The 16,188-nt window shown below is 37.1% G+C and overlaps 1 protein-coding gene across 3 annotated transcripts in view, besides 1 other annotated feature; it reads left to right on the top strand.

The window, feature by feature from the left end:
* The window catches only part of CG34353 (uncharacterized protein), a 137,878-nt gene that overhangs the window by 15,166 nt on the left and 106,524 nt on the right, over positions 1-16,188 (top strand). For all 3 annotated transcript variants that reach the window (NM_001260413.1, NM_001300642.1, NM_001104479.2), the window contains exon 2: positions 5,020-5,087. The gene's annotated coding sequence lies outside the window, so the exon portion shown is untranslated. The remainder of the gene's footprint in view (positions 1-5,019; positions 5,088-16,188) is intronic.
* Positions 7,926-14,923: a mobile genetic element.

Here is a 16,188-nt window from a genome sequence, read left to right as displayed (position 1 = left end):
GACAGTGGGGCTTTTTCCATGGAGCAGCCCCAGCTGACGGAGTCGCTTTTTGTGCTGAATGCCAAATCAAGCAGCTGCCTTATGTGCTTTAATTTTCTCTTTTTTTCATTTGACTACCCGACTTGAGCAATTTTCGGTATGCTTTTTTTTTGACTTTTTTTTTTGTTTCTCTTTATTTTATTTTTATTTTTTGACTTTATTTTTTTTTCTTTGGTTTATTTATCCAGAATCCAGGCTGTGTGTCTATGGATGTGGGCGTTTCGTCGGGTTATCAGTGCTCGCATAAATCTTTTATCAACCAGTCGCAGCTGTGTGGCAACGAGGGGGACTTTTGGGGGGCTCTGTGCCCCCTGTTGCTGCTTCCTAATGAATACGCACAAAGTTGCTAATGAAGCTGCGGAGTGGGAAGACGCAGAAGTTTGGCATACGAATATGAATGCATATATGTACATAGGCATACATATGTATGTACATACCTACATTAAGCCAGATGGAGACATCGGGGGCGTGTTCCGGGCCTTATAGCTGATCTCATGCATATGCGACAGATAGAATAATTATACACTAGGGGCTGAAATGGGATTAGAATGGGCCAGGCACCTCCAGATGAAGCTGTGGGCTTTGGGCTGTGGGAGTTCAAACTTTGTCTTCAATGTCTTAAGTGTGGCCTGCTAAAAAATGCTAATGCGATAAGTCCACACACACGACATTAAATAAAGCAAATGTATCTTTTGGTATACAACAAATATTAAAGTCTAGCGAACATTTTTAGAACTTAAACACGAACATCTGTTATTCCGGGGACACAATTAAAACTCTATTTATTGAAGCTTGCAAATGTAGTTATAAAGTGTCTTAAATTTAATTGTTGAAATCCTGGTTTTGTATATACATATTTCGTTTTGAGCAGAAATGCTTACATTAAAACAATAAAATTATAAAAAAAAGTATTACTTAAGGAAAGGGATTATTATTCAACTTTATAAATTTTTTATACTAACATTCATCGGCTTGGACATTTGTTTCTCAAACTTGTCTAGCCATTCAGCTATATTGCTTTGCTGTAGCCGAAACTTAACTTAATTGAGAACCATTTGACTAAGTTTTTTACTTTCTCAACTTGCTGCTGCATAATTGCCTGGCTAGGTGAATTGATTTCGTTTTTGTTCTGCTATTTTTTATTAAACTTTGTGCCTGCTTATGGGCAGCGATTACCCTCAAGGCTGCAAAAGGGGAAGCCGCAGGAAATAAAGGCGAGCCCGAGTAGCTGGGCCAGAATGCTTATTGTGTGGCCGTTACTGAGTCCGAGGAAAGTCAGGTCCTTGCTGCAGGCGAAAGGGTCGAGGGGATGGGAGGTGGGGGGTGGGGAGAGAGGTAGGTGAAAGCCAGCTAATGGTAAATAACGATAAATAGGAAAAAAGAAGAGTGGAAAAGTGACTTCGGCCAGAGGCAAAGTCAATGACGCACTCCGGCCACTTCAAGGCAGCAGCCTCATTGGTAGCTAGCTACAACAAAAGCAAATTCTAGTGTGCTTAAAGCGTAAAATTGTTTGTTATAAAATTCAATTGCAGCTGCATTTTCCTTGTGCTGCTCTTGCTGCAATTTGCTCTTGGCCAAATGCAATCAGCTGCATAAGAAATGCCAAAAGCTGCAACTGAAATAGCACAAAAAAAGAGGAAAGTTTCCAAGTTGAGTTGGTTACTTTTGTCTTGAACTGAGATTTGCCAAAGTATAAACTATAAGTATATCGGAGCCTTGGAAAAAAACTTATGCACTTTTTTTTTTCTGCATATCAAATGCTAAACTGCAATGAACAGCAGCACAATATGAAATAAGCATAGCGCACTTTCTGAGAAATTTCTAGCTTAAATTTTGAGATCTCATCTTAGCAAGGATTTAGACTACTTTAAATGCGTTCTTTAAATTAAATTTCATAGTTGAAATAACTGGAAAGTTGATAACCCATTTAAAACATTCAATTACTCACTAGGTGTCAAAAAGTATGCAGTGAAAAATGGGGCTATTCCACCTTGTTGAAATATAGTGGAGCAAACTAGATCTTTCTACGACCCCTTTATTAAGGTTATGAATCAGAATATTGAGGGGTCTACGACCGAATTCTCGAGTCCTCAGAATAACTTCCCTGTGAATATGTTATGGCAATCCGCAGAAGGAATGTGAGTGAGTTCCATCAGCGACTCATGTGGCATATTACCTTTAATGGGGACTACTTTGAGGTTGTTTCTACCGGGGTTGGGCTGAGACACACACGCAATCCACTCGAAGCCCACCCGCTGGCGTCATAAAAGTGCGTAACAAGCGGCAACAGGTTGCCAGGCTGCTTCGTCCTTCGTCCTTGGTCCTTGGTCCTTCGTCCTCGCAACAAATTGCGCATATCAAATTTACGGAATTGTCGCAGCTCTTCCACCTCTTCTTCTGCTGGAATTCCCGCCAAGCCTTGGCAAACTAATAGATTTCGTTGCCTTGGCACTGGGGCACACACTCGACTTTATTGCCAAAGTGTTGGGTAATGGGCTCAAATGGTAGGCGTTGTCAATGGATCTCGTCTATAGGCAGCTAATGCCGCATTTCAGGGCTCGTTGTCTATACTTTTTTTTATATTTTTTTTATAAGCGTTTCGCGTGACAGCGCCTGCATTTACATATCCTCGACATTAGAGCCGCCATATTAATGATTTTATAGTGTAATAACGCGTTATCACGCCGTCACTCACACACACTAGGCGCATAGATATGGCTAATTCATTTGTTACTAGCTGTTTGCTTTTATATTTTGTTTCTTTTTTTTCATATTTTCCAACAGCTCCATTTTGACAGTTTGCATTTTGATTGAGTTGTTTTCACATAATTCATGAGGACAGGCCAACGGAGCGTGTTTGCAAAATGCAAAACGATATGGATATGGATATGGATTTGGTATGTGGCCTCGTTGTGGATTTCTGTCCATGTCTGGGCATTAATAAACATTTGATTTGTGATTTGTTGCGCTGCATTATGCAAATTGTTGTCGTGCATAAATTGCGCAAATTATATTCTGTCTGCCGACTTAATTAAATGACAAATTCATTTTTTTGGCAAAGGAAACAAAGGACGGCTATGCAGTGCAATGGAGCTCCAATAAAGGCCATATATGAATAGACCTTAATGAGCCCAGTCGAAAACTGGACGTACTTTAATAAATCAATACAAAGTTAATATCTGGAATATTTATAAATACTCCGCAAACAGTTGTGAGAACTCTTTCAGCCGTTGTTAATTGCAAATCGAAATGGTCGTGGAATATATTCACATCATTTAAATATTTGGAACAATCAGCTAATTACGCGTGTGCTCTATATATTTATGCGTTTGATTTTCGATTAAATGCCAAAATACTTTTTTGTGTTATAAATTGTCTTAATTACTGCTCCGCCTGGAATAGTTTGTTAATTGCAGCCGTGTTCTAGTCATAAAAGCTATTTATAAACATATTTATCTTAATTTTTTCATTTAGTCAAAGAACTATTGTTGTTGATTTTAGCCGTTGTCATGACATTAAATCAGCTTTTCAATTGCACTTTTGAATTGAAGGTTACACTTTACTTTGTGCGTCCTGTCTTCGCAGCAAATTTCTTGGAAGGCAAGAAGAACTAGTTTGTGGAAAAGATAAACATCATTTCATCGCTTCCCTATCGCCATTCAATGGGCTCCAGGTCCACTTTCTCCTCTTTTGCGGCGTTGCCTGGCTACGATTGTCTGGATTGTTGCCTAATTCTTTTGGCTCCATTCAGTTGAGCCCGCTAATTGCTATAACTTCCACTTTCTGTCCGCTGCCCTGTCTGCGTGTGTATCTGTGTGTGTAAGAGAGTATCTATGTGTTGATTGCGCTGAAATAAATGAGTTTTCATGCTAACCGAGCAAAAGTTGTGCCAATTATAGTGGCTCAAGGCCCGAGGCTGAGCTTCCCTGTATCGGGTTGAGTTAGCGGAAGGAGCAGCAGGATGAGGATACAACTCTCGCCGCTCAAAAAGTTTTCACTTTTGTCTAATTTATATAATGCCATTGCCATTTAGCATAAGAAGCGAGTGAATTGCTTTACAAATTGAATGCAAATTTCCTCCTCTTCATTATACGTAATCATTCAGGCAAAACAAAAATTCCCCAATCCCAAATAAGACTCGGCTTGTGGCACAGATTTACGGCTTGCAAAACTGTACTTGCAATTTTGATGCATGCATTTGGTGATTCGCGATTTTAGCATTAGTAAGACAGAGCTTGGTTGGATTATTACGAAACATTTCTCGCTTTTAATCAGAATCTCGGCTGGCAGGATGATAAATGTTCGCTGGCACCCGGGGAAATTCAGGTCGGGGTCGAGGTAAAGAAATATTCATAATTCAATGTTTAAACCGCAATTCATGCTCTGTTTTTTGGCATCCCCCTTACACTTTTCCACCGGTTTAGTATGACTCTCGGTTTGGGGTTTCATTCTTTTTTTTTTGGCTTGGCAGCCATTCACATTAATATCGCTCTGCAGCTGGTGGCAATGGTGGCTATGGTGCTGCTGTGCAGCTTACCTGGGGTAAACCTTAAAATCGCTTTTGCGATTTTGTTTGGCTTTTGCTGAAAATACTCTGCTCCGCACTCTGCATTTCGCGCTCGCCCCTTGACAGGCGAGTTGATCTGCATATTTCAGTTCAGTGCAGTTTTGTTTTCCGCGCTGCGGCCGTCCGTGGCTTTACTCCTTCTACTACTACTCCAGCAGGACATCCATCCTTTATCCTTCGCTGCAATAAAATTGAAATTAATTTTTAGTGACTGCGGACGATGGTCGATAGCTCCAGCATAGCGTAGTTCTTTCACACAGCCCCTGCAATTGAATCGCAATTCTTCTTGACACCAAATATAAAATAAATACAGGGTTGTGAAACCATTCATAACATGCCCATAACTTGCACACTCGCACTTAATTATTTATTAAATAATTGTACCTGATATTTAACCCCTTTTTCGTTTTTAGGCCACATGCCCTTGTCGTCGCATCGATTGGAATTAAAACGGACGTCGGCCAAAACAAATAGCCATCAGGTAATTGAATTTTCGTTAATTTATTTACTTTTTACTATCAATTATTACACGCGAACATTTTCGACATTCCATTGGGGCACATAATTATGAGTTTTGCACTTATTATATATGCGCCGAAATAAAAGAGCACGGTCTCGGTTTTAATATACCACAAATATATGTGTTAATATCTAGATATATATCTAGACATGTGTACGCACATTTCTGTCTCTGACGTTTGTGACTGACAAATAGGAGGTCGGGAATATTAACATGCTGCCATATTAAGTGTCTGCAAAACCATCCGTGTGTGTTTGTACAAAAGTGAATATTCATGTCAATGTCTGGTTTGTCATTGAGCCGTTGCCAAATGGATGCTGAGCGATCTGTCAGCTTACAAGGAAATACCATTTAATAAACTCATAAAATTCGATATGAAAACTGCAAAACTCCTTCTGCCCGGAAACTAATTGAATGATGGACTACCGATAAAATCAAAATCAATATCGATGCCATTGATTCGGTCTATCGAATGCCCCTTGGCATTGGTTAACCTACATCTGTACATGGGAACTCATTTTTTCGCAATTAGCTCAATTAGCCGACCACAAAACTTGGCCAACAGAACCCTTCGACTTGGGCTTTGAAGTGCTTAGTCCTCGGACTAATAAATGGCATTTTACTCGGCCAGCAGCTCTTGGACACTTGCCATTATTCATGGGGTCAGGAAATTGAAATGTTATGTGGCCTCTAAAGTATGCCCGAAAATACCCCCAAAAACGTGCTGGCCAAAAAGCGTTGAGGACTGGACCCAAATAAATGGCCAAAAGTGTCGTTTATCTTGGAAAACTGGTTTAGCGTCGTGGCCCGAACTTTCCCCTCGTCCACACAGCTTTTTACTGTAGAATACTGAGATTTTTGGCTTTAATTAGGAGCAGATGGTGGGAGCACAGCTATCGCTAAAGTTTGGCCAAGTTTTCATCTCGTGTTTGCACTTTTGACCAAAAAGGTCGTGAGCTTGCCTGATTGGCCAGTTCTTATTGTATTTCGCTTCTAATTGAAAACGTTTCTTCGGAAACCTAATTATGATTGTCGTTTAGCTTTTGATCTACTGTCAAAAGCGCTTATCACATCACTAAAGAAGAAAAATCGAATGCCAACATTTGGTCAAGTGCACTGAACTCGATTTAAGCCGAATTGGAGCAGGCAGCGGCTTTCGATTGTCCGGCAATTAATAAAATCTATGCAAATATTTCTCTCCTTTTTCCGAGATACTCGAACAACAATTGGGCAAACAATCAATCAATCAATCAATCAATCCATCGATCAAGTGGGAGCGGCGGCGGCAGAAATGAAATTTGGTCAAACACAAACAAGCCGGAAAACGTTGCTAAAGTGCAATTAAGGTTGAAAACTCAAGAGACGCTTAGAGAACACAGCAATTGAAAGTGGAGTCCAATTACTCGACGATGGCAAAAAAAAAAGACTCTCCCGACAATGTAAACTCCAATTCGCAATTGTATGAAATGCGATCCGATGCTTTAGAATGGCAAAAAAAAAAGGGGGGAAAACTCTATGCACTCGGGTACATTGACTTTCATTTTGAATTGAGAAAGGGGGGAGGGGGGGATGGAAGTGTGGATAAAGAGCACAATGCTAATGAATTCAAAAGAATGCTACTCGGGAATCTCTCTGCATATATGTATTTATGGAATCGCTCTGCTTAAGTGCCGCAATTATAATTCATGACAATCTCTTTAATTAGGAGCGTTGGAAAAGTATAAATGTTCATGGCGCAAGAAAACTAATGTCAAATGTCAGTTGCCATTTGTTCTGCTGCCCCTGGGGAAAACTATTTACCATCTTTTTTCATTTATTTTCACCTTCCGTTAGCTGGTTTTCCTTTGGCCTCAGGTACTAGAAAAAACGCTGGGTATATGCTTTTTGTGACGCATTAATAGGTGCTTAATCAGAACGTAAGATAAATACTATATAAATGTATTCCTATAATTTTATGCATTTCTTCTCTGCATATATTTATATGTATATGTATAATACAAACAAAAAAGTGTTGGGTATCCTGTAGTCTTATATAACATTTCCTTTTGGCTTTCCCACGCTTTTCTCGCTCACCTTTGTTTCAATGTGTTTTACAGTTTTCCAGTTGATTTAGTGCGCCGCAATGTTTTTATTAGTTGCGAAATATTTTCAGCTTGTGTTTTTTGCACTTTTCCATTTCCCTTCCGCTTTTCCTTTTCATTGCTCGTTTTGCCATTGTCGTTTGCGGTGCAATTAGTTGTTGTTCTGTGGTTATTTATTTAATTTCTTATTTTGCCAGTATTTGTGGCAACCATTAATGCCGATTCCAGTTGGCTTGGCTCTGTTTTTTTTTTTTTTGCCACTGTTTCCACTAATTAAGCTTAGCATTTGACCATTAATCAAATTAGATTTGTGCGTTTTTGCCGCTCGCCTCCTGTTGCTCTCATAATTCTGGGATTCGGGGACTGCCGAATGCCAGGATGTCTAAGGAGATGTCTGAGTGGGATGGCTGACACTTAATTAAAAGATTACTTGTTAAAACTTTTGGCAGAAACTTTAATGTGAACACTGCCGTCGGAGGAGGGAGGGTTGTTACAGAGAGCGCAATGTTTGCTAAAGAACTTTAAATAAATAAAAGGAAATTGCAAAGCAAACACATTTGGGCACAAACATTCACGCAAGCACAGACTTTCACTCACACTCGCACACTCTCTTTTGAACACTTTTGCACATTGTAGACAAAATGGCAAACGTTGAACTTTGATGATTTATAGCCGGAGCATGGGGTACATACAAATATAGTGTACCATATATGTATATAGTAAAATTGTTGTTTTATTTATGAGTCGAACTAATGTCCCGTCAGTTGACTAAGGACAACGCCAAGAAATAAAAAATAGTTTTTAGGAGAAATAGTTTCACGACTTTATTCTTTGGATCTCAGCTTAAGACTAAAAATCAAATGCAAATTGGATTGAGGAGAAGCCTCAGTATTTGAACAATATTTGTATTTCGGGAGAGCCTCGCTCTTGGGTTCTTAAGATTAGGTAGCGTTGAAAGAGGGCAGTCAAATCTGCTTAGGTCAGGCTTTAGGATGTTTACAAGAACGGCTGCGCTGCCAAAGATAAACGAATGCTGCGCAGCTGGGATACGTTATGGAAAATTACTAGAGTGCATTACTGATTTCTTTGAAATAATGGAAGTGGCTGGTTTGGACCACCCAAATACGTCACTCCCCTTCCCTTAAAGAGAAGCCTATACTTGGGCTGGGATTGATGGATATAGTGTGGGAAATGGAGTTTCTTCTATTTCTGTTTGTTGTGGTGTGTTTTGATTTTGATTTTTTCTTATTTTAAGTTTTGCATACAGCATCATAAATGGTTTAAATGATACATATCTTAAATATGAGTACAACAAAATTAGTGCGATTATTACAATGATCATTTGTATGTAAAGTGTAATATTGTTCTCTGAAATCATCTCAACAATGTCGTTGTGTTTTACAATTTTTATTTTTGTTATATTAAGTGGTGTGTATAGTGGTGTCAAATCTATTTCTGGTTCTAACAGATTTTCACTTAAAATTATATTATTGATTTCTATTTTGCATTGCGTTACTCTTATCATTTTGTTTCCTTCTATTTTTATTTTATTAATTGAATTTTGGCAATTTTGGTTAAGAATTGTTTGGGTTAAGTTCCAGGTTACAATTGTGTTTGGTTCTATGTATTTTATTATTTCGTTCGTGTGTACTGGCTTAAAATTACAAATTGGATTTAAGTGTTTAATAATATTGGTGACACATTCATTTTTTACTTCTTTATTTTCGGTATTATAAACTTTATTTTCTTTTTCAAAATATGATTGTGTGTCTGTGTAATCTAGCTGATAGCCGTTGGAGTCTGGGTAAGGAATTATTTTAATTGTGCTTATTAGTGAAAGGTAAATGGGTATGTGGGATATGATTAATACTTGGTTATCATTGTAGTTAATCCAAGTGGATGTTTTAATGTTCAAAATGTTTTGGCTGTTCACATTTTCAAGTTTGTCGTAGTTTAGTAATTTGGGGTTAAACAGTCCAAGTCTGGAAAGCTGCATAGCCATTTCCAAATCTTCTATGTATTCCGTAAACTGCATTAGTTCGAACAAAAGACTGTCAATGATGGTGTGGTTATTTTCATAATTCTGTATTTTTTGCATTCCGTCATTTATCAATCGTATGGCGTCGTTGAGTTCATGTAATTTTACTGAGTTATGGACGTTGATTTCAAGTTTTTTCTGTATTTCGACTCGATCATTTTCATCTAGTGTTCCAAATAGGTATTTAAAACCTGAACCCACAATGTTAATAAGACCCCGTTTGTTTCTATGTTTCAGGGTTATTCCGGCTAGTTCTCTTTTTATTTTATTGTATAAAAAATTGATCTGGGGTGCATGGTAATTGGTTCGTAGTCTTTGCTCAAAATAGTCAACCACGATGTCTATTTCAGTTAAATTGATTTTTAAGGAGTGATGTTCAAAGGAGGATGGTATCTGTACTGGCTTATCAGAAAAAAGGAGATATCCGTGGTTGGTGTCAATATTATTAATTTGAATTTGTTGTCCATGAACAGCTGTGATCAGTATAAACAATAGTGTTATCGGGTACCAGGTGCCTGTGAAATTGAGAGTTTATTATTTTTCTTTTGTTTTTTGAATTGTGTTTTGTAGTAGTGCGTAACTCTATTTCTATTAGTGATTTTGTAATGGTCAGGGTCTGTCTGTTCTACATTTTTGGTTGGTTTAAATGGGTTTTCTAATTTGCCTTTCTGTAGTGGACCTTTTCTGTAATTAGTGTCAATATTAAATTCCTGTCTGTCTTCATTTATTTTGTCTATTTTCTTCTCTTTAATTTTTTGAGTGTCTAATATGGGATGCCCAGCGTATAAGAAAATTTGAGCAGGTGTCTGTCCAGTAGTGTCATGTTTAATTTTATGGTTGTATGTGTAGAGGATTGTTTCTATCTTGCTTAATTTTACTTCTTCATCATCAGATGAATTGATTATACGAATTTTTTCATTTATTGTTTTGTGTAATCTTTCGACGTCTGCTACCCCGTTTTTTGCTGTATTGAGCTGTAATTCGACTTCTTCTTCTTCAAGCCATCGCTTTAAAGCTAAACTGGAGAAAGCTCCGTCTCTGTCTGCCTTTAATAATTTGGGTTTACCTAGTTGATTAAAAATGCGCATTAATGCGTTTCTGCATTCTATCCAATCCTTAGTTTTAATTTGCTCAAGTGTAGCGAATTTAGAATAAATATCAATGCAACTGATGTAATGTTTTCCCTCAGATGAATAAATATCTACTACAAATTTTTCTCGGCAATGTTCCGGGTTGGGTGTGATTTTTAAAGGCATTTTGGTGTTTCTATGTTCTGTTTTGGCCAAATTGCATATGTTGCATTCGTTTATTATATTCTGAATTAATAGTTGGCTATTTGGAAAGAAGTGATTTTCTTTAAATAATTTTGTCATTTTCTGTATACCATGGTGTAAAAGTTTTTCATGTGATTGAAGTATGATTTCTTTGAATTCGGCGTATGAACCAACGTTCTTTAATAGGAAAAGACTGCGAATTACTTTTGTGTAGGTGGTATTAACAATTTCTATGTGTGCTCTTTGAATAATTTCAAAATCTACATCGCTCTCAATATAAATGGTAATGTTTCTATGGATAAAGTGATCGAGTAAAATTTGTTTGGCCTTTTCAAGTGTCATTACATCATATTGAATTGTGGTAATGGAGTTACCGAATATTTTTGAATGCTCTACTTTATTTTTATCGGATTTAATAAAGATTATTTGTTTTTTGAAATAATTTATTGGTTTTTCTGTTAAATGAATAAGGTTGCTATTGTCCTCTTCTGCACTATGTTGAGTAGCTTCACTATGATGATTTTCTTCAATTTTAATTCTTGATAATGCATCGGCAACTGAATTTTCTTTCCCTTTAATATAATCTATTTTAAATTGGTATTCGCTTAATCTAACTCTCCATCTTTCTAACTTAGCATTCGGTTCCTTTAAGTTATGAAGCCATCTAAGAGGTTGATGGTCACTGGCAATGAGAAATTGTCGTCCTAGTAAATAATGTCGAAAAGTTTTTGTGGCCCAAACTATGGCAAGTAATTCTTTTTCGATAGCACTGTAATTTAATTCGTGATCGTTAAGTGTTCTACTAATAAAAGATATAGGATGACCGTTTTGAGAAAGGACAGCCCCGAGGGCCAAGTTACTTGCATCTGTGGTTAAAACAAATTTCTTTTCAAAATCAGGTAATTGTAAAATTGGGTCACGAATTATCAAAGCCTTAAGTTTTTCGAATGCCTCTATGTACTCAAGTTTTTGTGTATCTATCTTTGCTCCTTTTTTTAAGCAGCTGGTCATGGGTTTTGCTATGTCTGCGTAATTTGGAATAAATTTGCGATAATAACCTGTTAATCCAAGGAAAGCTCTTATCTCTTTTACTTTTGTCGGAATTGGGTATGAAACTATGGCTTTAACTTTAATAGGATTTGGTTTAATACCATCAGGGGTAACTATGTGACCAAGAAAGTTAGCTTCCTTTTTTAAGAACTCACATTTATCTAGTTGCAATTTTAAATTTGCATCTGCAAGCTTTGTAAAAACTAATTGTATTGAATTTAAATGTTCTGTAAGGGATGTTGAAAAAATTATAATATCATCCAGATACACCAAACAGTGTTTGTTAAGCAACGGTCGAAGGATATTATTCATGCACCTTTGAAAAGTAGCGGGTGCATTCCTAAGGCCAAATGGCATTCGAAGGTATTCGTAATGACCGCTTTTTGTGGAGAATGCAGTTTTAGAAATTGATTCTTCGTCCATTTCTATTTGATGAAATCCCTTTGCCAGATCGATCGTTGTAAAATATTGGCATTTACCCAGTTTGCCAAGAATTTCGTCCATATTTGGAATTGGATATCTGTCAGGTATGGTTATTTCATTTAGCTTTCTATAATCAATTACTACCCTGTACTTATTTACGCCAGAAGCATCCGGTTTCTTTGGTACGACCCAAGTAGGACTATTGTATGGAGAATTACTTTCCCTAATTAATCCCTGATTCAGCATTTCCTGTACTTGGTTTTCTACTTCGATTTCGTGTGTTTGCGCAAGTGGGTATTGTTTCGAATAAATTGGGGAGTTATGTGTTGTATTTAGTACGTGTTTAATTGTATTTGTAAATGTTAATTTCTCTCCCTCCTTATATTCAAGATTTCTAAATTTATTTAACAAGCCTTTTAACTTAAAAGTTTCCTCCTGATTTAGGTGATCTAATCGAAACTGTGAAAAATCTAATTTTTTTATTGATTCCTGATCTGAGCTTGCAATTGATTCTGGTGTCCTTTGGATATACAAATTTTGGTTTCTTTCGGATTCTGAAGTAATTAATTTGTATGTTTGATCAAAAAGGGTAACTGTATCATTTTTGTAATTAATAACTGATTGAGCATTTTTCAACAATTTTCTGCCAATTAGCATATCGTAATTATTAGAAAATCTGTGCACATAAAATGGTTCGGTTTTTTTGAAAATACTATTTCTGGGTAACATAATCAAGTCGTTCAAGGTAATAGGGCCATTTGATGTTAAAACTTCACATCTACTATTTTGAATGGGAAGACAAAATATATTTTCATTGATCATATTAATTGTTGATCCTGTGTCTAGAAGGCATTTGTATGAGCGCCCTTTGTATACTATTTTTATGTATTCGTATTTTCCGGGGCTGTTAACCGAAAATTTTCGTTTAGTTCAGAATTATTTTGGTTTTGTTTGTTATTAATTTGTACAGATTGGACTTGTTGTTGCCCTTCATTAATGAAGCTATGATTTTGATACGGATTGTATTGATTTTGGTTAAAATACTGTTGCTCGTAATAATTAGGTTGGACTTGTTCGAATTCATGCGCGTCTTGGAATCTAATTTCGTCAATAGACATTTTAGTTTGTTCACTGTCCGATGGTCTTAGTCGTTTAGTAATCGGGAAGTTAGTATTTTTATATGTAGAGGGTTGTTGTAGTCGAGGGTATGTATTTCCTCTAAAATGCGTTGTTTGGGGAAATTGGGCTTTGTTGGGATATTGTTGGAAATGATTTTTTTGAATAATGGGTTGTGGGTTTATGTATTGGTTGGGTCTGAAATAATTAGGTGCGTGCCACATGGGTGGGTTGTTAGTTATCTGCTGTGTATAGCTAGGTCTAAATGGTTGAATGTATTGATTAAAATTAGGTTGGAAGGGTTGGGAATATTGTGAGTAACTTGGTCGATTTTGAGTTTGAACATTTGTATTGAATTTTTGTGTTTTCGAATTCTGGTTAGAATTTGAATTTTTATTACGATATTCTGGTTTTTCATAAAATTCAAAATTAATGTGTTCTTCATAAATTCCCTCATTTTGTGCAATGGTAATTAAGGATCTTAAGTCTGTAATATCGTGATGGGCTAAAATAGTGAATAATTGTATTGGTAGTTTCCTTATCAGTATCTTAATAGATTCTTTAATACCCTGAATATAAATAAGAAAATCCGATTGGTTACCTTCCAGGTGTAGTTTCGAAATTAGTAATTGACGTCGTCTCTCCGCTTCTTCGCAGAATGCTCTTAGGCTTCCTCTGTATGGTGTCTCCCTGAAGTTCTCCAGAAGTTTGTAGTTTGGTGTTTGAATTTTAAATTCCGCGATGAGTCTTGCTTTAAGGGTAGGCCAATCTTCGATGTTCGGAAGTCCCAAAGATCGTGTAATTTGTCCGTCCAAGTTCCTTTCGATGGCTCCCAGTAGAATCCTCTGTTGTCGGACATCATTTGTTTGGTAGAGCGAAATTACGTAATCCACTCTGCTGATAAAGGTGTGAAGGGTTTCTGGATCACCCTTGAATGGCATAATGTCTTTAAGCTGCCGACGGGCTTCGGCAAGGTTTATGTCGCTCAGCGCAATAATTGGTTGTGACATTTTTATTGTAAAATTTTTAACTTTTGTGTTTTATTTTTTTGTTTTGTTTCGGATTCAATGTTATTATTATTTTTAAGCTTTCTAGTTTCACTTGTTTGTTTTTTTTTTTGTTTTGTAAATTTTTGTGTTGTATTATTAAAATTCTATATTGTTTTAATTTTTTATTTTTATATGTTGGTTTTAAAACTTAGTTGCCTTTGGACTTAATATTTTTGTTTCGTATTTCACTTCCACTTATTATTGGATAACCGAATTGGAATTATAATCCAAGTTGAAGAGTTTTCACGAATTTATTTTGGGAGATGTTTCGAGCACTGGACTATAAAATTTAACTTATTTTCCACTCGAAGGTTCTTTTTTTCGGATACTTTTGTATCCTACCGACTGCGCCAGTAATATTGTTGTTTTATTTATGAGTCGAACTAATGTCCCGTCAGTTGACTAAGGACAACGCCAAGAAATAAAAAATAGTTTTTAGGAGAAATAGTTTCACGACTTTATTCTTTGGATCTCAGCTTAAGACTAAAAATCAAATGCAAATTGGATTGAGGAGAAGCCTCAGTATTTGAACAATATTTGTATTTCGGGAGAGCCTCGCTCTTGGGTTCTTAAGATTAGGTAGCGTTGAAAGAGGGCAGTCAAATCTGCTTAGGTCAGGCTTTAGGATGTTTACAAGAACGGCTGCGCTGCCAAAGATAAACGAATGCTGCGCAGCTGGGATACGTTATGGAAAATTACTAGAGTGCATTACTGATTTCTTTGAAATAATGGAAGTGGCTGGTTTGGACCACCCAAATACGTCACTATATACATATAGTACATATAGCTATGCTCAACAGCATTCTTTGTAGCCACTCAAACTCCGACTTCGCACACAAACACTAAACTCTCAGTTAGCTACACTCTGCTACAGAGTTTCGCATTTAATTTACTACGTGTCACGCATACGCTTGCAACTTGACAAATACATGTAGTGGGCGGAGAAGTGGAAAAGCTGTGGCGGAAAAATCTGGAAAAATCCCACTACATTCGCACAGAAGTCGTTGAGTTGTTGACTAGGTAAGATGCTCGATTACAACCAACTCTGCGGCTTTATTTGAAGTCTTTGATTATGTTTTGAGAGTGAGCCGCAAATTACGGTAAACACAAACAAGCCTTTGGTCTACACTTCCGGTTCCGGCCCCCTGCCTTCAATGCACTTTACAGGCACTTCAAAAGTTACTCCTGCACGTTCTTTTGAAACCCTTTTTTTTGGGTTCGTCTGGTTGGGGGGCAAACAAAATTCCAAAGTTTAATTTAACGTTAATAATGTTATTTGTGATTTTTTATTTATCCTTCTGCTATGCATATATATTTTTTAATACCGTCGTGTCGCATGTGACATTATACCAAAGAGCACACACACACACACTTACGGAAAATAAAGAAAAAATTGTGTTCACAGAGTTTGAGCTGGCTGCCAACTTTGAACTCAAAGCCACTCACACAGATTCATTTAATTATCAACTTTACTTTATGCCTCCCGTGTGTGTGTGTGTGTGTGTGTTTGCATGTTTGAGTGTGTGGATTTAATTGGTTTTTGATAAAAGTCACCTAAGCATGTTAATTAATGTGGCTTTGACTTTGAATGCATTTAGCTCTGGAATGCAGGTGGCATGGGTTAACTTCTGTTCAGCTCAAATTCGTTCATGTTCCTACTTTTTACCCCCTTGCCGCTCATCCTCTTGAGAATCCAGGACATCTAATCGGATACGAGCAACGGCAAACAACGGGAAGTGTACAAATATTTTTATTTTCCAGTTCTCAAACGCAAACATACGGCAAAAAGTTTTCCCGCTTTCTCACACCCCAGCTCGTACTTGCTGCTACTCAGCTCAACTTAAATAAATAAATTGTTTGGCTGCATCAAGGATACGTATACGCAGTGTGGCAGCATGTCAACACAATAAATGCGAATGAAAATTGCAGCAAAGTTTTGCTATTTTTGGCACATGATTCCCGACAGGAAGCGGTGGTCTTTGGGGTGTTGCGTGGCGGGGGGTCAGGGTGTGGCTGTGTAATGCACAAAAA

The sequence above is a fragment of the Drosophila melanogaster genome, chromosome 3R, assembly GCF_000001215.4.
Source record: "Drosophila melanogaster chromosome 3R".
Lineage (NCBI taxonomy): Eukaryota > Metazoa > Arthropoda > Insecta > Diptera > Drosophilidae > Drosophila > Drosophila melanogaster.
Note: the sequence above shows the minus strand (reverse complement) of the source record. Positions and strands in the feature narration are given on the sequence as shown.